Below are 20,433 nucleotides of genomic sequence, written 5' to 3' on the forward strand. Positions count from 1 at the left end.
AGTCGAGTTCTTATTCTGGGGGGCACAGCCCAGGGGATTTGTGCTGGAGGGTGTTGGGGGGAGGTGAAACTCCCAATGCAAGGAAAGGGTTTGTGCCCGCGCTCCCCTCCCAGCCTGTATCCTCAACATGGCCTCTAGGAGGCGCTGGTGAGATATGCTTAGATTTCGCAGCCATGTACTGGATCCTGTGTGAGCAAGCATGCCTCTTTTCCTAACACTGAGCAAAAGATTGAAATTGGAAGGGTGTGGAGGAGGCTGTGCACGAAGTGTGACTGCTCTGATAGCCATACACATTCCTGTGCCATTGCGTTTTACTGAGATTACACAGTGCTCCAAGCCCGGTTACCAACTGTCTTGCCCTTAAAGTTCTATAGATGGGAGTGATGGCTCACACAAGGGAAGTCTACCTTACGTTTATTTATGAAGTCGTGTATTATTTATTTATTAAACGTATATTTTTTATTGATTTCAGAGAGGAAAGGAGAGGGAGAGAGAGAAAAAAAAAATCAATGATGAGAGAGAATTATTGGTTGGCTGCCTCCTGCACACCCCCTACTGGGGGTCAAGCCCTGCAACCCAGGCATGTGCTCTTGACTGAAATCGAACCCAGGACCCTTCAGTCTGCTGGTTGCCACTCTATCCACTGAGCCAAACCAGCTAGGACAGATGTGGATTATTTTAATAATCAGCTTCCTAATTTGAATGAAAAAAATGTTACCTTACTTAGCTACATAAGAAAACACGAGAGATTAAATTTTGTAACTGAAACATTGTGAATGCATGGTAGCATCAATCCTATTTCTTCACTCTATAAAGGAAAAATATAAATGTGCATTTTCATCAATAAGCGCTTTTTCCCTATGCCCCTATTAGGAAAATTCTAGTGTTCCAATGCAATCAGCGTTTGGATAAATATACTCTTTGGAGTGATGTGCGATACAGATTTCTCTGTCAGAGCACAGCTTTTTTGGCCGAATCAGTTTTTATTTAGCAAAAATCCTCATTAGTTTTGGACACCACTGCAGTTGGTTGCTGGGGTCCATCTGTGGATTACATTTTTCCAAGGAAGTGCGAATTATGCTCTTACCGAGTCCCTCTATGGTAACCACCTAGGATATGAGGGCCCAATATTAGTCACAATCCTGAGCTGCTGTCAGATGATGAATGGGTGACGCAGGAGGGTTGTGTTCCACTGGGAACATAGACCTTTGCACTTATACAGAGCTCTCCAGCCACTGGGGATAGCTTCAGCCTGCCATGATCCATACGTGCAGCCTCATTTCACAATGGAAAGAGGCAAAGAACTCCTGTCATTTGCATCTGCTGGGCAGTAAGAACCACGTGATCATCTTCACAGCAATAATCCATAGTAACCATACATATATGTCAGGTTGACTTGAAATGTAGACGGGATGAGTTTGCAATCTGCTGCTACGTGGACAAGCCATCTCCCATGGTATTCTTATCTAGGAGAAAACAGCCTTGGCAATTCCACGGCATTGGTCAGATTCCATCTTCCCATTAGTGTCTATCAATGTGTTGGTTGAGTGGCTACTTTGTGCTTTAACTATGTTCTAGGCTAGGATATGGGAGCCATAAGGGCCCAGGAGGAACAGCGGCTTCCCTCTGATAATTTAAATTCCCCAGTTTAGTTGATAAGCAATGCACACAGGAAATCAAATGACAACACGAGGCAGCCTGTGATTAAGCGCTAAAATGGATCATGCAAAACAAAAACGTTGGGGTGTGTCTGAGAAGTGGAGTGGAAAGGAGTAGAATCTATGGAGAAGCCTTAGAATGGAAGACTTGATGTGTAGGACACATTACCAAGTGCTGTGGTGTTAAGGATGCTGAGAACACCCTAGAAGACAATCCTGTTTGTGTCCTAAAAGTACTTGTTTGCCTCCAGACCCATCTATATATGTGCATGTAATCGTGTGTATAAATTCTAAGCTGCTTCTAAGATTGTCATGCATGCCACTGCCTACACAGTCACTGTGTCCCCTAAAGCAGTGGGATGTATTCCACAGGCCCTACTTGCCATTTGTCACTACTGGAACCCACAGTGATCATGCCATATTTAGCTGGCATGCCTGGGAATGTAACATATCACGTGATGGTTTTCCTAAATTGAAATTTATTCGGGTGGGAATTATTTTCTCTGCTGTATACATCCTCAATTTCTCCACAGACTGCCCCTGGAGCATTGGGTATATATTCCTAGTAGAACATATCTTGTTCCTCTCATGCTATCATAAGCATTTTTTCCTTATATTTATTTCTATCCACCAACAGTGACTTAAAAAATCCACTGCCGTGTCTTATATTTTCTTTATATCCTCATTGCCTTGCATATGGCCAAGATAAAAAAAAAATCAGTCTCATTAGATGTCGGTTGAATGAATAAATGAATCAAAGTACCAATATTTGTGAGTATAATAGGACTCTGGCATAATGAGTCAGGTTCATTTGAATAAACAAGCTATTTCATTCTGCCTGCAGTGGGCGGGCCCATAGGGGTGCAGTAAGCGCAGTATCTCCTACATGAAATAACCCCAGATGAAGCATGTTTAAGCCTCTGCTTGTTTTTCCTTCTCCGTCACTGACAGCCTTCACTTCTCATTTTTGCTTCCGCCAATTTGCCTCAAATCTGTCAGACAGTCTCACCAAAACTGTCTAATTTGCTGATTATCATCTGCACTGGGCCGAGAAATTATGTAAGCAAGGTTGCTGAAAATGTGTACATAAAGTAAAAGCAAATGGAACCTAAGGGACTCAAAGTGGATGCATGTTTTTGAAATAGAATGCGATGCTAAATTTGCAGCTATCCTGTTCTGTTTGGTTCTTTTTGGAGTAAAAAGCTTCAGATTTACCACATCTGTTTTAGCATCTCAGAGCACTTAAATGCTTTAGTTCATGTATTTGCTATGTGATGAAGACTCGAAGAAGACCTCTGGGTAAGTGAGGTTCACCTGTGTTTAAATATACCAAGGTTTATAGGTACATGTACAACAAAACCACACCCTCTTTTATGGAGGAATCATTGAGTGCTTACCGTGCCCATTAATGGGGTCTTTATTCCCCATCAAATATTGTTTAAGCCAGCAACAGTAAGTGGGATTGCTCTTTATCTTATTTTTTACAGAGAGGAAGGGATAGGGATAGAGAGTCAGAAACATCAATGAGAGAGAAACATCAACCAGCTTCCTCCTGCACACCCCCTATTGGGGATGTGCCTGCAACCAATGTACATGCCCTTGACCTGAATCGAACCTGGAACCTTTCAGTCCACAGACCTACGCTCTATCCATTGAGCCAAACCAGTTTTGGCAGGAGTTGATGCTTTATTCTTTAGGCAGAGAGAGATCTCCAGGTGAGGCATGGGAGGAGCATTTATCTGATTCTCTCTTCCTTGTTGCCTCTGGCTGCAGACCTAACATGTGATCATTTCTTCTGTGTTGTTTTTTCTTTGTGTGTGTGTGTGTGTGTGTGTGTGTGTGTGTGTGATCTTCAAATGGTTTCCCAAATCCCAACTTTCATTTTTAAGGAAATGGAGACATAAAAACTATGTCCTGAGAAAGCACCTCATGTGAGTGGAAGCTGTGGATAGGAATTCTCAACCTGCTGGGCACACACCCTGTGTTTCTCCCCTGCTTTCTGCAGGAGGCTAGAACTTTGCATAGCATGGATGCCAGATAACTCTGGAAAGCATGGGATGGGGCCTGAATTTTCCACAGCACCTACTAATTCCCCTGAGTCGTCTCTACCCCAACTGTAATATATAAAGTGTGGCTCCATGTTCAGGCTTCTCTGTAGGAGAGCTCCTTATGTTTTAGAAAGAAATTCAATTGGGATCGGTAAATTGGATTGAGTCTTTTTTTTTTTTTTAAGATTTTATTGATTGTTTACAGAGAGGAAGAGAGAGGGATAGAGAGCTAGAAACATCGATCAGCTGCCTCCTGCATACCTCCCACTGGGGATGTGCCCGCAACCAAAGCACATGCCCTTGACCGGAATTGAACCCGGGACCCTTCAGTCCGCAGGCCGATGCTCTATCCACTGAGCCAAACTGGTTTCAGTTGGATTGAATTTTTTCCTCCTTCCTTGACTACTTTGTGTGGTGCAAGCATATATCCTTCATTGACATTTAATTCCAGGCTCTTGATAAATTTGCTTTAATACTCAAAGCTCTTGTTTATACGTTACAAAGAAATAAAATGTGTATGACAATTATGCAATAATAAAATGCTGTACTGCTGTCATCAATAACATGAGTGACTAATGGTAACAGAACAAATAACATTAGATGATTGAAGAAAACCCCTGATGCCATGACTCATTTTATAGGCACTTACTTAGATACTAGTGGCCCAGAGCACGAAATTTGTCATGGAGGGGGGGAGGGGAAGCACGTTCCTCAGCCCAGCCTGCACATCCCTAAAAACTACCCATTTATAGGAATCGGGCCTAAATAGGCAGTCAGATATCCCTCTCACAATCTAGGACTGCTGGATCCAGCCGCTCACCTGCCTGCCTGCCTGCCCCTAACCACTCTGCCTGCCAGCCTGCTCACCCTCAACTGCCCCCCTGCTGGCTGCTTGCTCCCACCTTTCCTCCCCACTGGCCTGCTCATGCCCAACTGCCCCTCTGCTAACCTGCTCACTCCAAATTGCCCCCTAACTGTCCCCTCTGCTTGTCTGCTTACCCCCAATGGCCTCTACCATCCTGGCCTGATCATTCCCTGGCAACCCAAGTTCCCAGCCCCTCCTTTTTTTTTCAGTGCCTCCTTGAGCAGAGGCCAAGGCTGCAGGACTGGATGGAAGCAAGTATCTAGGATTTATTTGTCTTCTATAATCAAAACTTTGTAACCTTGAGCAGAGGCCAGGACCGGTCAGGGTGGGTAAAAAGCTTGGCTTCCTCCATCGCTGGGGGCAACTCAAGCCTCCTGCTTGCTCTAGCTCTATGGCTGGCCACCATCTTGGTTGGGTTAATTTGCATACTCACTCTTAATGGGCTGGCAGGCATGGCTTGGTGTAGCAGAGTGATAGTTAATTTGCATGCTTCTCTTTTATTAGTGTAGCTTTTAATAATTAGGCTCACATGCAGATAATTCTTCTCCTGCATTTGAACTACATGATCCATTTTAAAATATATTTTATTGATTTTTTTACAGAGAGGAGGAGAGAGGGATAGAGAGCTAGAAACATCGATGAGAGAGAAACATCGACCAGCTGCCTCTTGCACACCCCCATCCGGGGATGTGCCCGCAACCAAGGTACATGCCCTTGACCGGAATCGAACCTGGGACCTTTCAGTCCGCAGACCGACGCTCTACCACTGAGCCAAACTGGTTTCGGCTACATGGTCCATTTTAAATGTTAAGCAATTCAAATGAATTAGCCCTCTAAACAAGTGTTTGAAAAAATTATTCCTATGATTTAGAAACAGAGAAACTCTGAATTTATAACACAGACTTAAATCTTGCCACCTGTGTTTCAGCCTCTAGTCTTATCAGGAATGAAAATCTCAATTCAAAACTTGTGTTTATATCCAAATCTATTCTTTTATAGGGTTGGCATGGCTGAGTCACCAGGTTTTAGCAAGGCAGGAATTGAGCCTGTAAACAATGCTGCTTTACGATGTGGTCATCAGCTCCCTGCGTGGAAACTGAAACACACGAAGACGCCTACTGTATCTGCTACACGACTCGGGCAACCAAAGTCCAAGGGGAGAGCTAGCTTTCCTGTTTACCAACAGTAAACTTCTTATGCATGTAACATGCAGCAGTGCTTTTTTAAAAATCATGAAAAATGATATATCTCCCACTTGGTCAAGATCCAAAGCTATTGCTCTTAACATTGATTATTTTTATATAAAAAGTCAGTGTCTCCTCAGTTCAGGATTCAGTGAAGAAAGGAGTATATTTAATAAATTAGTGGCAGAAAGATACAAAATAGACATGCGCAATCACACAGAATTATATATATTGGCTCAATGGTGACACTTCCAAAGGCCTCCTACAAGGATGAAGAGGGTTAACTTTGGAGTAGCAGTTACTTCACTGTGCTTAGTTTTGAGATTTCCTATCTCAGTATCCTCCATTCATCATTCTGACTTTATGATGTTTAGAGCTCAGTTATACTTTACATTATATTTGCAATTTAAAAAAGCATCTCTTCACCCATCGCACACACACACACACACATTTCCTATGCATTAAAATATGAAAAATGCAAAGCGAGTAATGGCAACTCTCGGTAGTTTCCAAAAGTAAAATAATCTATAAAGCTTTGAGTCTAAACAGCTTCAATATTTCAGGAAAGCGCTAGCTAAGGGCACACAATATAAGCATTTCCTCTGAGTAGAAGATGATGAAATGTTATTTGTATTTCCTTGCTGAAGTTATCTGAACATCTACTGTGCAAAGCATCATGCAGCCCAAGACTTCGTCAGCAAGGCCATACCGACAGGTTGAAAATCCAGGCAGAGTGATGGATGTGAGCACGTCTGCTTATCCTGGGCTCACAATGAAGCAATGCTCTCCCCCTAAGTCACCGATGCACAGAAAAACAGTTGACTCCTTTCTCTGTTCTGCCTGCTCTCCTCATGCATTGCCACCTTGCTTCATATTTCCTCTCCATTGCCCATCCCTTATTTCAAACCCTTCAGAAAGGGGGTGGGGACCCAAACCCAGCCAATGTTGCAGGCACAGTGCTCAGAACTGTATTACTGTCATAATTTAGAACTTGGTTCATTGTTGGACAGACTGCTTAGGAGCTGTGTGGTTCCAGCTCACCGCAGGCTCTATGGAGAGACACAGCCCATCAAAGCAACAGTCCGCCAAGGCACCCAGGACATTTGCTGATACAAAACCAACTGGTACCCTCCAGGTGAAGCAGTCCAGTGGCAAAAATACAATAAAAAATCATCTGTTAATATATATATATATATATATATATATATATATATATATATATATATATAAAATATTATATTATATTATATATTTTATTGATTTTTTACAGAGAGGAAGAGAGAGGGATAGAGAGTTAGAAACATTGATGAGAGAGAATCACCGATCAGCTGCCTCCTGCACACCCCCTACTAGAGATGTGCTCACAACCAAGGTATGTGCCCTTGACCTGAATCGAACCTGGGGCCTTTCAGTCCGCAGGCCGACGCTCCATCCACTGAGCCAAACCGGTTTTGGCTTAATATATATTTTTTTATTGATTTCAGAGAGAAGGAGAGGGAGAGAGAGATAGAAACATTAATGATGAGAGAATCATTAATCAGCTGTCTCCTGCATGCCCACAACTGGGGATTGAGTCTGCATGGCCTCCTGGTTCATAGGTCAATGCTCAACTACTGAGTCATACTGGCTAGGCTTAAAAAAATCATTTTTGAAATTATTTCTCCAAAAGAAAAAGCAACCTTTGTGAATTGACTTAAGGGCCATGACAAAAAACAAAACAAAAGATAGAAAAGTAAAAAGAAAGAACCCTAGGCACTGACAGATGTCTGCTCTTTCTCCTGTCTCCCCAACCCTCTTGGATTCTCCAGAGGGGAAGGCAGCCTACCCTGCACCCCATTTTGAGCAACATGGGAATGGGAGATTGCCCTATGAGAGATCTCACCCCAACTCCCCTGAGGACTCCCCCTGACTGTGAAAAGTGTTTCTCTCATGAGAGTTTGAGAGAGTCCATGAGTTCATGCTCAGAGTGAATTTCATAATTTCCTCTCCGTGCAAATCCCAGGGTATTTATTTCTCTTACGTAATTTCCAGGGAGTCCATTACGCGACCCGGTCGGCTCGGGGACCTTACCACCAAACAGTCACCATTGGTGAGAACAACCAAGGACTGATATATGACTGCAAGGGACCTTAACAATTCCTGGAAGGAAAAGGGTTAAGAGCCAGTAAAAACAGCATAAATTTACACATAACCTAGCGCGATTACACTTTGATTCCCTTCCTTGCAGGGAACGACAACAATGGCAACTCCATAACTAATGCTTCTGGTCTGGAAAACCTTCTCCCTGAAGGACACGTCTCACCCGCCACGGATGATCTCAACTGCCCCTGGTGAGAAAGGCCCTCTACGCAATGAGAGGGACTTGCTGGTGAGCTTCCTTTCCAAAGGACCTGAGAGGTTCATGGCATCATGGACAAATAAGCCCAACTCTTGGGCCGAAGCAAACAGCCTTGTGTGATTGGTTTGTGATGGTCTGAGTCAAGCTGACAGGTTCTAGAATTATAATTGCTTTGTTCCAATCTTAACTTGCTAGGAAGGGGGGGGGGGGGGGGGGGGGGAGGGTGACTTGAATATCCAGAGGACCTGGTTTCAGAAAGAATTAGGAACAGATAAAAGCCATTACTACATTTTCTTAAAAAAAAAAAAAAAAAAAAAAAAAAAGAAGAAAAAGGAAACTGGTCCTGTTACTATTGCCTTTATCAAGCAATCAGGCATCATGCTCTGTCTTCTTTCTACATAGAATAGGAAGAGGGTTGTCTGAGCAAAGGGAAGACAGAGGATGTGCATTTGTTGTCAGTCAAAATTGATGCCCCATGCCGTGAATGAGGGAGCTGCCTCAGTCCTTTCTGTCCTCACCCTGCAATGGAGGATTCTCCAGATGAGCAAGCAAGTTGTCAATGGAGCTTGCCGGAAGGGTTCAGTTGGGCCAACAGGAAGTGGGCAGAATGGGGCTAGAGCCTCTCCCTCTCTCCCAGTCAGATCCCATGACCAACCAAGAGCCCCCTTCCTTTTTTTTCTCTCTCCTCTTCTCCTCTGGGAATTCCCCACCAGTTGCATAGCAAGGACATCAGCAGTCACACTGATGAGAGAACTTGCACTTTTGCCCTTGGCTGTGGACGCATCAGGGTGGCCGTGTCTTTGCCTGTAGAACCCACTAGTGCTGGAAGAGCATGTAGCAGCTGCTGTGGCAATGTCCCACCAATGCCCCCCACTGCTGCCCTGTTCCCCTCTTCTCTTCACCTCCTTCTTCCTTAATATCTGATCACAAACTCCTCAAGGAAAACCTCCTGCTGCTTCCTGGCTTCAGAGCTCAAATATCTGGATCAATAGGTGTACAGAAGAGTTGGTCTTGGGCCTTTGAGTACTACTGATTGTATTGGATGTTCTGATGAAGAACAGACTAAAATGAAAAAGGCAGCAACCCAAGAAAAGAATAGACACTTAGAGATGGCATCACTGGGAGCTTTTTTTTCTTCCAAAAATCAATTCTTCAGAAAACTCACCGCTTTGTGTGGAGTAACTTCCCTGACACCACAGACAGCCATCTGAAATGCGTTCTCCCAAATGTATCCCATTCCTTTAATGAAAAACAATATAGGACTGAGCAGGTTTGATGGGACAGTATCTCCATGGGGAAAATTAATGAGTAGAGATATATGTTTTGTAGGTGAATATTCTTATTATATAAGACCCATGGGAAAGAAAGGATGTTTTTTAAACCTGCCTGATTTGGCTCAGTGGTTGAGCATCAACCTATGAACCAGGTTTTGGTTTCATTCCTGGTCAGGATACATGCCCAGTTTGCAGGCTCCACTCCAGTAAGGAGGGTGCAGGAGGCAGGAGGTCAATGATTCTCTCTCATCATCGATGTTTCTATCTTTCTCTCCCTCTCCCTTCCTCTCTGAAATCAATAAAAATGTATTTAAAACCTGGGCCTTTCTGATATTTTACATCAAGGATGTCACACTCCCCATGGTTCCAGGTCAATGGTCTGCAGACCACAGCTCTCAGGCCAAACCTGGCTCACCATCTATACAACTCATAAGTGTTTTTACACTTTTCAATGTTGGGTGATGAAGGAAGAACAATATTTTGTGACACTTGACCATTTTATAAAATTCAAATGTCTATATTTACAAAGTTTTATTAGAACAGAGCCATGCTCATTTGGTTTGATAGTCCCTGTTTTTGTGCTACAGGGACAGAGTTGAGTGGATGAGAAAAAGATCATATGTGGCCCTCAAAATCTAAAACATTTACTATCTGGCCCTTTAGAAAATAAGTTTGTTCACACTGGCCCAGAATAATGCTATGGAACATAAGGCCGAATTGAATAAAAAGAGTGTGAATGCTATTCCTCATCTGCGATTCTAGTCGGCTGAATACATTAAATGTGCTTCCACAGAGAACAATTAGTCATTCAAACCATGTGGCGTATGTGGGTAAATGTTCAGGATTGCCTCCAGAACTCAATTAAATAGAAACACAACAGGGGAGAATCAAATATAAAGATGGATGGGGTTTATAAAATAATAAGTGACTGTATTGCATGAGAAATTCTAGGGGAAAAAAATTTATCAAACATTAAAAAGAAATAAGCCAGCCCTAGCCAGTTTGGCTCAATGGATAGAGTGTCCGCCTGTGAACCAAAGGGTCCCAGGTTTGATTCTGGTCAAGGGTACATGCCTGGGTTGCAGGCTCAGTCCAATGTGCAGGAGGCAGCCAAATCAATGATTCCCTCTCATCATTGATGTTTCTATCTCTCTCTTCCTCTCCTTTTCTTGCTGAAATAAATAAAAATATTTTTAAAAAAGAAAAGAAAAGAAAAAGAAATGAGCCAGCTCATTCATTTTGGTGGGATTTTGAATTTCAGAATCTAATGAAATGGAAATGGTGATATTAATGACCTCAAACAATATAGGATTTCCCCAAAGGCTCTCTATTTAGTATTAACATTTTTTATTTAAAAAGGAATTTTAGTGACCTTTGGGGTTAAATATTTATCAAAAATCCATGGAAACATTGATTCTGTTTTTCATTTTACAAACATGGAAGAGAGAGTTGAACACGGTCTTCCTTCAGGTTCCACCCAGAGTTATTTTTCTGTGATCTCTGGCCAATCTCAAAGGGCAGAAATTTTACCTCATCTTTTTGGCCCTTTTAACCATTTCATCTATTAGAAATCAAGGTGTTATAATCAATTTCAAAAACTTCTGCATGAATGTAAGTGCTCTGGGATTTATAGAATTTAAATGATAATGACATAAATACAGTTCAATGAGTTATTACATAGATGATTTCAGTACTGTGGCCTTTCACAGGACATAATTGGTATTATTTCTCCTGTTTGTTTTTCCATGGTTACTTTAATCTGATGATCTCCAAAGTTTGATCTAAAAGTGGTGTCACCATTCCTAATATTACTATCCTCATTATCATTGTCATTTTTGTAACAGGGAATGCTAAGCTAGAGACCACAACTTTCTTTCTTCACGGCCAATAATTGCATATGAATTTAAAAGCAATCACAATGTCTTGTCTCTTCATAGAGGAATATAAAGTCCCCTCATTCAGGAACCTGGAAAGATGAAGTCTATTCACAGCTATCATTGCAAAACATCAGAAAACAAGAAGACAGTGCGTTTAATACTTTCAAGAGTGTTCCCTTGGTAAATATTTGTAAATAAGCATGCCCACAAGTTTTCCTGAGCCTCTCTGCTGCTTACATAACGATTACCAAAAATCAACTATTTACTGCAACCATCTGATAAAAAGCAACTCTACGATAAACTAAATATAAATGAATTCCCTACTCCAATAGTATTACTCTCAAATCTACAGCCACAAACACAACATATGCATTCAAGTCAAGCTGATTTGCCTCATTATTCATCAGTCAATCCTGTGAGGCATGCGCACACACAGCTTCCCGAGCAGGACCCTACCCTGAAGTGTACCTCCACGTCTCCACCTGTGTCTGCTGCTTCCTCCCGTGTCTGTGCTCCGGGGTCACCCTGCCCTCCCTTGCAGACGAGCTGCCATCCCTTCTCAACTATTCCAGGACTCTACTTCTTTAATTAGCCCCTCCCTCCTACATTGTCTATTTTCTCCTCTCTATGGGATCATTCCCATCTGTTCATAAAACATGCTGAACTACCTCCCACTTACAAAAGAAAAAAAAATGCAAAGAAAGAAATAAAATAAAAGGAAAGCTTGACCCTATATCTCCCTCCGGCTATTACTGCTTCATACATCTTCTCCCCTTTATATCAAAACATTTCGAAAGGTGTCACTACTTCCTCACCTCTCATGCTCCTTCTCTCTGATCTCCCTGAGTGGGCATGGACCTTAGGTATTCACCCCAAAGACTTCCACGCTGAGTCCCACAGGCAGCTCTCCCAGGGCCTCTGAGCGGCTCCTGGTGGCCCAGTGACCTCTTGGGTCACTTCCTTTCCTCGCTGGTAAGCAGCCACTCTTCTCCATCTTTCCTCAGCCCTCACAGACAGTTTGCTCCTTCTCGTCACCATTTGATGAGTTTCCTGTGTCCCAGCCTCACCACGTGGCAGTGTCCCTGGCTCCAGGACCACATTTTCACGTCTCCATCCAATTCCTGGCAGATCCCATGCAAGCCTGCATCGTTAAAGGCACAGGGACACACAGGGCCTCCAAACTTACCGCCTCAGGTCCCACCTTATGTCCTGCCCCAAACTTACACGTACACTGTCCTGCTTTTTCCCCACCTGCGTATCCAATAAGCATTGGAAACACACTCCGGCCAACACGGGATTCTTGATTTCGCTATTTCCCCAAACACAAGCTTCTTTGTGTGACAGGGTCTTTGTACTGGCTCAGAACTCTATTTCTCAGGTAGTCACATGGTTTCCTTTCTCTATCCTGGGTTTAGAACATTCTCTTCTAATATCCCGAGCAAATGTTTCTCCACCCAGAGGCCTTTCCTGACCACCCTAGTTGAGAGGGTACCCATCGCTCTGGGCACGGGACCACACCTGTAATTCCCGTCAGAGCACTTAGCGGTGCCTGTCCTTACGTTCTCTGTTTGTTTATTTGCTTCCTCTCTCCCCTTCTACATTGCAAGTCCAAGAGTGAAAGGTCATTTTTCTGTTTAGTTCATTATTGCCCACACAAGGTCTAGGAATGGTGCCCAAATATGAATACACGAATTAATGAATTTTAGACAAATCAGGTACTGCAATTGAAAACTCTTATTTCACTGAGTGCATTAATTCTAGTTTGGGCAAATAGGCTAACAAACAAACCGCCAAGAAAAGAAGGAAGGAAGGAAGGGGGGGAGGGGGAGGGAGAGGGGGAGGAGGAAGGAAGAGAGGGAGGAAGAACTAGACAGAAAAATAAGGCCATGACTTAGAAGGAGAATTATTGTTCACGGCAACAAACTCTGGGTACAGATGCTTAAGCAGTAGATATGGATTGATGAATGGGTTCTACTATTTAATTATGTGATTATAGGCAAATGTTTTCTGATTCTTAGCATTTCATTAACAAAGTGGTTAGAAGAAGTACACGGGAGGTTTCCCTGTTTTAAACCTATGAGCTACATCTCTCATTTGTAGTGGCATTATACCTCTAAATGAGACAATATCGGGACATCTTATGAGAACATCTTGTGACAAATATTTAAGAATGGATGCATTTTTCAGACATTTTTCAAAAATAAAGATGGGTACCACGTATTGGCCATTAGTCTGTGCTTAGGATTGTCTTAAGTATTTTCACTTGTAATGCATCATTTAATTGTAACCATGGTATGAGGTGAATACCTTTACCCCTATTTAACAGGTAAAAAAAACAGGCTGGGAAGTCTGAGTAGCTGGCCCATGGGGACAGCACAGAGCTAGGATTCAAATTGAGGCCCTTCGATCGCCTAGATTTCTGTCTCCTTAAATGAAAAAGTGCAACAGAGAGATACAGAGAGAAAGACAGGACACTGACATATAATAATATATGAAAGAGAATAAGAAATAGAAAGAGATTGAGATAGAGAAATCATCATATTTAGAGACAGACAGAGACTAGAAATGGTTGAAGAGACTTAGCACCAACTGTAGCTTGGCAATAGCTCTGTCAGGACGTAGGGCCCTCTCCTTGTCTCCGCACACACATCCTTGTTGGAACGCCATTTTTTCTTCATACCTTCATCCTTGGTTAAAACTATATCCTTGATCAAACCAGCCCTGGTAATATAAAATAGTGGCCATCCAACTCCTGAATTTGTTACTATTTTATTTAGTCCCTAGCGGACAGAACTCTGCAGGAAGATAGCCAATCTGATCATCCTCTGTTCCTTACGTCTCAGTGCCGACGTAAGAGGAATTTAGGAAACAGAAAAGCCCTTTAAACCAATAGCACAGCCCTACGAAATGCATAAAAACTCTGAGATTATCCTGCACACAGTTACCAAGCAAGTCTTTGCTTCTTATTCAAATCCTGTTTATTAAGCTGCCTCTGTATGGGCATTAATGTGATTATTCTGATAGAGTAATTGATTCCTGAGCTCTGGCAGTTTTCTCTTGCTATAAATAGATTGCTGGATCTCAATGGACATGATCTAGACTGTCATGTCTAAATGTGTGGATAGAGAACAGACACCCAAATGAACTCCAATTCCATCCACTAAATATATATTCCACGTGGAGGAAGAAAAGGAAAAATCCAGTCCATGGAATCCATGCCTAGACCCTTGGCACTTGCTGCAGTTCAGTGCCAGCTATGTTCTGACTTGAGTGGTACCCATTGTCTTTCATTCTGCGGCCTTACTGCCAATGTGATTCCCAAGTTATCCTTCCAAACAGCATCCCATAGAAGTGGGGCGGGAATTGAAACGTAATGGATTTACTTCATGGAAAAAAACATGTGTTCCCTTGTGACCACAAGGTGGCACAGTGGTGACCAGGAATACTCAGCCTCCTGGTAGAACTACAATTACCAGAGGCATTTACATAATGGTTGCTATTAATAGTTGTTATTATTATCATTATGGTATTTCAAAAGGGCTGACATAGCGTCCTAGCTTTTGGTGAAAGTGATAAAATATGCTCTGATTTACTTTGTAATCGCTTCCTTCTGCCTGAAACATCATTACTATTTTGCTCTCATCTGATTCCCAGTCCCAGAAAGGATAAGTAGGTGTGCACATCCTTCATTTTATTTTTGTAATATTTTTATTGATTTCAGAAAGGAAGGGAGAGGGAAAGAGAGAGAGAAACATCAATGATGAGAGAGAATCATTGATCGGCTGCCTCCTGCGTCCCCCACACTGGGGATGGAGCCCACAACCTGGGCATGTGGCCTGACCTGGAATCAAACCGTGACCTCTTGGCTCATAGGTCGATGCTCAACTACTGAGACGTTCTGGCCCAGAACCCTTCATTTTATTTATTTCCCAAAGCTTTAAAACAAAGAGCAATAAGTTGGATAATAGGTTACGTTTCTGGAAGAGGATAAACAAAACTTTCAATTGTTCGATGGGTCTGCTGTCCCTCAGATCCACGGTTTCATGCCTGGTCTCATTCTTCTCTGTAATACCAGAATAAAAAGAGCCATTCTGGAAACGTCAGCCTACAGTGAAAGTTCAGATTTGTTATTTGCAAAGTGCTCCTTCCTGAGTACCACAGAGGACATGCTCTTGTGAAGTGTATCTGGAATATTCCAAGGTGCTTTCTACTTATTTATGATTGTTCTGTATGAGACCATCTCTTTCAGGCTCAGGGGTCTAAGAGACCACTGATGTCTGGGAATCCATGTCCTGCAATCACAGTCAGTTATACTGGCAGGGAGGATCTAAAAAGCAGCCACTTCCCCCCAAATGAAATAAAACACGGTTGTTCAAGTTGCTCACTGTACAAGTCACCAACCTGAAGATGTGATACACAGGCTTAGTAGCACCTCGAGCCCACGCCCTCCCCACAGCTTGCATGGAGGAAGTGTCCTGGCATTTCATACAATCTAATAGCATCTTCGGTGTCCTTGGCTAGTTTGTCTTACATGGAGGTTGCCCTTGTCAGAATGTTACTGCTCTTCTTTAGTGACTACGTACTTCTTGCCCTTACTTGCCTCCCACCATTGTTAAGTACAAATGAAACATTTCATCTTTTTTTAAAAATCAGACTTGTGTCATTTTTAACTCTCCTGTTTCAAATAGGTCTGATTTGAGAAAAGGATTGTAAAAAAAACAAAACAAAACAAACACACAAACAAAAAAAACACACAAACAATTCTGAAAACCAAGTTCAGCAGATATCATTACTCTAACTGAACTGGGGATTCACTATCATGGGAGCATAAATATACATTGCAGTTAGCTATGCATTAAAGAAGAATTTTAAAAGAAGCAGAAAATAACATGAAATTAGGACTTTCCTGTTAAATTCAAGGAGCACCATAATCATGAGAATAGGAAAGATTACAGTGAATTACGTATGCTAATGAAAAAAATTCTTAGAAAGCCAGCAAGAAACCAAAAAAGAATCAGAACTAAAAGCAGAGTGAGGGAAAAATCATTACATTTTGTGACTGTAAGGAATCATGAAGTAATTTAAAGCCACATCCAGGCTGTACGTGGTTGGAAACATTGGGCCAGAGAGGTTGAGTAATTTTCCCAAACCCCACAGCTCATTAGTAGCAACGCTGGGACTAGAATCAATTACTCTTAGCTCTTAGGAGCAGGAAAAGAAAACACTTAGAAAATTGACTTCAAACATCAGGATGAAAGCATGAATAGTTTTTAGGAAATAAATAAGTCTGTGATAATTAGGAGAGCATTATTATCCCACGAGGGGCCCAATGCACAAAATTCATGCAAGGGGCTCAGCCCTCACAGCTGCAGCTTTGTCTGAAAGGATGTCCAGAAGGTCATTCACTGTCTGGTCTAATTAGTTTATTACTCTGTTATTACAGACTAGAGGCTTAGTGCATGAAATAGTGCGTGAGGAGGGTCCCTAGGCCTAGCCTGCCATCAGGGCCATCTCCTGCCCACTCACCAGTCCCCAGTCCCACCCCACCACCACCCCCAGGTTCACCGTGGTTCTCTGATCGCAGCAAGGCTCCAGTTCCCTGGAGCCTGTGGGCATGGGGGAGGGACCAAAAGGTCAGCCGTTCTGCCTGCTTGACAGTCCTGCCCCACCGTCACTGACCTTGGTTCGCCATGGTTTCCCGTTTGCCATGCTGCGATTGGAGCCTGCAGGCCAGGGGGAATGGCGAGTGGGGGTGACTGGGAAGTGGCCAATGTACCTTATGGCAACTGGTTGAGCGGTCATTCCAGTTGTTACACTTATGGCCACTGGCCTTTTATTATATAGGATAGATAACAATGCCTTTGCTTTCAGATTTTTTTGAAACAGCTATTATTAGTGACATATAGAAAGAAAACAGGTGATAGTTTATTGAGCAACTCCTATGTGCCCTACTGGCCAGATAGTTATGGTTTTGTGTATATGTATGTATATATAACTCCACACACATATACAGCCTGCCCTCCATATCCATGGGTTCCATGTACAGGGATTCAATTGACGAGTGGTAGAAAACACTCAGCAAAGAATGTTACACTGCTGCTGCTGTATACTCTGTAGTTAGCCCTGTTGTGTCTGCATCTGAGCATGCCCAGATGTTTTTCTTGTCATTATGTCCTAAACAGTACACTGTAACAGTTATTTACACAGCATTTACATTGTATTGTATAAGTAATGCAGAAATGACTTAAAGTGTATGGAAGGATGTGTGTAGGTTCTATGCAAATACTATACCATCCTATATAATAAAGATATACAAATGATCGTTATGCCGTGAAGCATAATGACCGACTGTGTAATGACCGGATTACAGATCAGCAGGAGGGTGGGACAGCGAGCTATAAGCAGGCGGCAGAGAACTACAAGAGGGGGCAGGGCAACTAGCTATAAGGGGGGAGGGTAAAGAAAGGGGGAGAGCTACAGGAGGGTGGGGCAGCAGGCAGAGAGCTACTGGAGGGTGGCAGTGAGCTACTGCACATGGATTCATGCGCAGGGCTACTAGTATTCTATAAGAATACTAGTATCCTTGGATTTGGATATTCCAGGGGTGGGGGTCAGTCCCTCGTGGGTATCCTGGCATAGCCCTCAAGATAAATATCATCTCCTTGGAAAAACTGAGTCTCAGGGACAATGACAAAATTGCCCAAGTTCACACAATTGCCGAAGGACACATGCAGAATTTGAATGCACTTTTGTCTGAGTTGAAGACCTTGCTCACACAAAAGCCCTCCAACTGTGCGCCCTCCAACTGTGCGCCATACAGCGGAGAAAAGGATTGTCCCTCCTTCATCCAGATGACCCGCAGGCTGCTCTCTGGCACATGGAGGGCGGCTCTGAGCCTCCGGGTGGCTTGCAGGCCCCTCACAGACCAGCAAGTTCATCCCGGTTCAGCCAGCGGCAGCCAGTTGGGGTTGTGCTGGGCCGTGCCTGGCTAATGAGCTGCTCCTCCCAGGGCCCCTTCAATCTGCCAGAACATGTTGACAAGTCTGCAGAGAATGCGTGGTATTCAGACATGAAGTAGCAAAATTGTTTCTGAGACCGCTTGAATCACGCAGTCTAATGCCCCTTGGTTTGCTACCAGTTACCGAGCCTCTGCATCGCTGAGTAACGTAGAATGTTGGATCCCTCAGCACCGTTTTCCTAGTCTCCATGCCTTGTGCAATGTGTGGTTTCCATAGCCCAACATGGTTTGGGTAAGAGAGGACACAATCATTTGCATTCAGATGGGAATAATTTATATTTTTACTACCAACTAATTGCTCTTTTTAATCCCCCCCCCTTTTTTTTTGCTTCAATGTTCAAAGTTATGGAATGTTAATTAATGATCAAAACTCTGAAAGAGATGTGGAGTTTGCTGCTGGCGATAACACCTTACCCTTTCTTAGGCCTCATTATGTGCCTGGTCCTTACTGTTCAAGCACTTTGCAAATATCGCCTCCCTTAACTTTATAACTCTGGTGGTGGTGGTACTGTTCTGTTCCTCACTTCAGTTGAAAAACACTGGGGCACAGAGAGGTTGAGTAAACTTGCCCAAAGTCACACAGGAAGAGTAGAAACAGGAGCCACACCCGGGCAGTCTGGTTGTTAAGCCTGCTCTCAGGATCACCATGTCATACAATGAAAAGGCAACAGGCAGGAGCACTAAGGACCAGGAAGCCAGCGGAGTTGCTCAGGTTGCAGTTCAGCTATGGTAGTGGGTAGCGTGGGCCTGGGGGACTGTCTCGGGTGCAGCCCCTGTCCCTGCAGGTCCTGGCTCCAGCATGGACCACGTCTGTGAAGCGGAACAAAAGCCCGCTAACTCCCGGTGTTGGCCGGTTCCCTGAGCCTGGTCCTCCGCAGGCCAGAGGCTTGGGGACCTGCTCACCAGGCCTGAAGCGCTGCCCTGAGAAAGGGGAGCCTTTTCCTTTTGAATTCAATCATTTTTGTTCCCATTTTGGATGAGATCCTCCTCACTCGTCATTGCCCTGAGCAGCTCATTCCACATTTATTTTCCCTTGTCCACACGCCAGCCGCTCCAAATGACACATGAACAGTTCAGCTCCGAAAGCACGTTTACAGAACAACAGGCTTTTTCTTCCCAGCGGGCCTTGGGATGGTCCCTCCTCCCGATGAGGGATGCAGCGTGGAAACCTCTCACCTTCATGGTCAGGGGGTTCCAGGTCCTGGGCCCCGCGGCTGTCCCTCCACAGCCGTGTCTCTTCGGGCACCTAACTCCTCTATGTTGGAGGGGTCCGCATAAGTCAAATGAAATCTGGTGAAATGATTGAGAAAAGAATCCTCTTTGGTTCTGGAATGGGCTAGCTCTTTCCTTACCCCGGCCCCCAGGGCTCGTCTCTGTCCCCTCCCCCTTTTCCTCCCCCCCTCCCCCAGGCAAACTGGCATCAGATAAAATCAACAGGTGGCACAATCAATAATTGCTTTGAAACACGTGCTTCTAATTCCAATAAAGAGTTTTTACCCACAGTGTCCAGGGCGCGTGACCCAAGCATTTTATGTGGACACTGGAAGGATTCTGATAACTTTCTGCAAAGAAGTTTTTTCAAGGTCTGAACCTCCTGAGGCTCTTTTGGTCTCAAGTTCAAGTTGCTCAGATAGTGATTAAGGCTGGTGGACGGCCCCCCCACGGTAAATGATAGCACAGAGAGAAAGCAGGCTCAGGCTCTGTAATTTAGCAGGACGGAATCTAGCTGTTTGGGTTTTCATGCCCCCGGTGGTGAAAGCTCTAAATGACTTTCCTGTGTCCCTGCCATCCGCCCTGGCGCCCAAGTTTCCAGAGACACCCCCACCCCCACCCCTGACTTCGGTGATTGCCCAGCTCGGGTTTCCTTATTTCTTTAGAAGCCCCTCGGTCTCAGCCCAGCTGCTTTTTCATGGGATGACAGACTTGAGATCCAGCGTTTATAAAACAGCATAAATCAATGAGGCCCAATTGCAAGAGGCCATCGCTTATTCCTTTGTCTATTTTCCCTGCTGGGGACTCAGCCACGAAGAGTCTATTGAACTTGGAAACTGTAGCCACGTCAAGATTAAGTCTCCAAACTGGACACAAAAGATGCCCACCGTTCCCCGGGAAGGAGCGCGGTGCGGGGTGACGTGTCGGGGCAGGATGCCAACTGTCCCCAGCCAGATCTC

At 43.8% G+C, this 20,433-nt stretch overlaps 1 protein-coding gene across 1 annotated transcript in view; it reads right to left on the reverse strand.

Moving 5' to 3' along the window:
* Positions 1-20,433, reverse strand: part of KCNJ16 (potassium inwardly rectifying channel subfamily J member 16) — a 365,449-nt gene that overhangs the window by 246,956 nt on the left and 98,060 nt on the right. The window lies entirely within an intron of this gene.

This window comes from Pipistrellus hanaki (genome assembly GCF_964339955.1).
Source record: "Pipistrellus hanaki genome assembly, chromosome: 16".
NCBI lineage: Eukaryota > Metazoa > Chordata > Mammalia > Chiroptera > Vespertilionidae > Pipistrellus > Pipistrellus hanaki.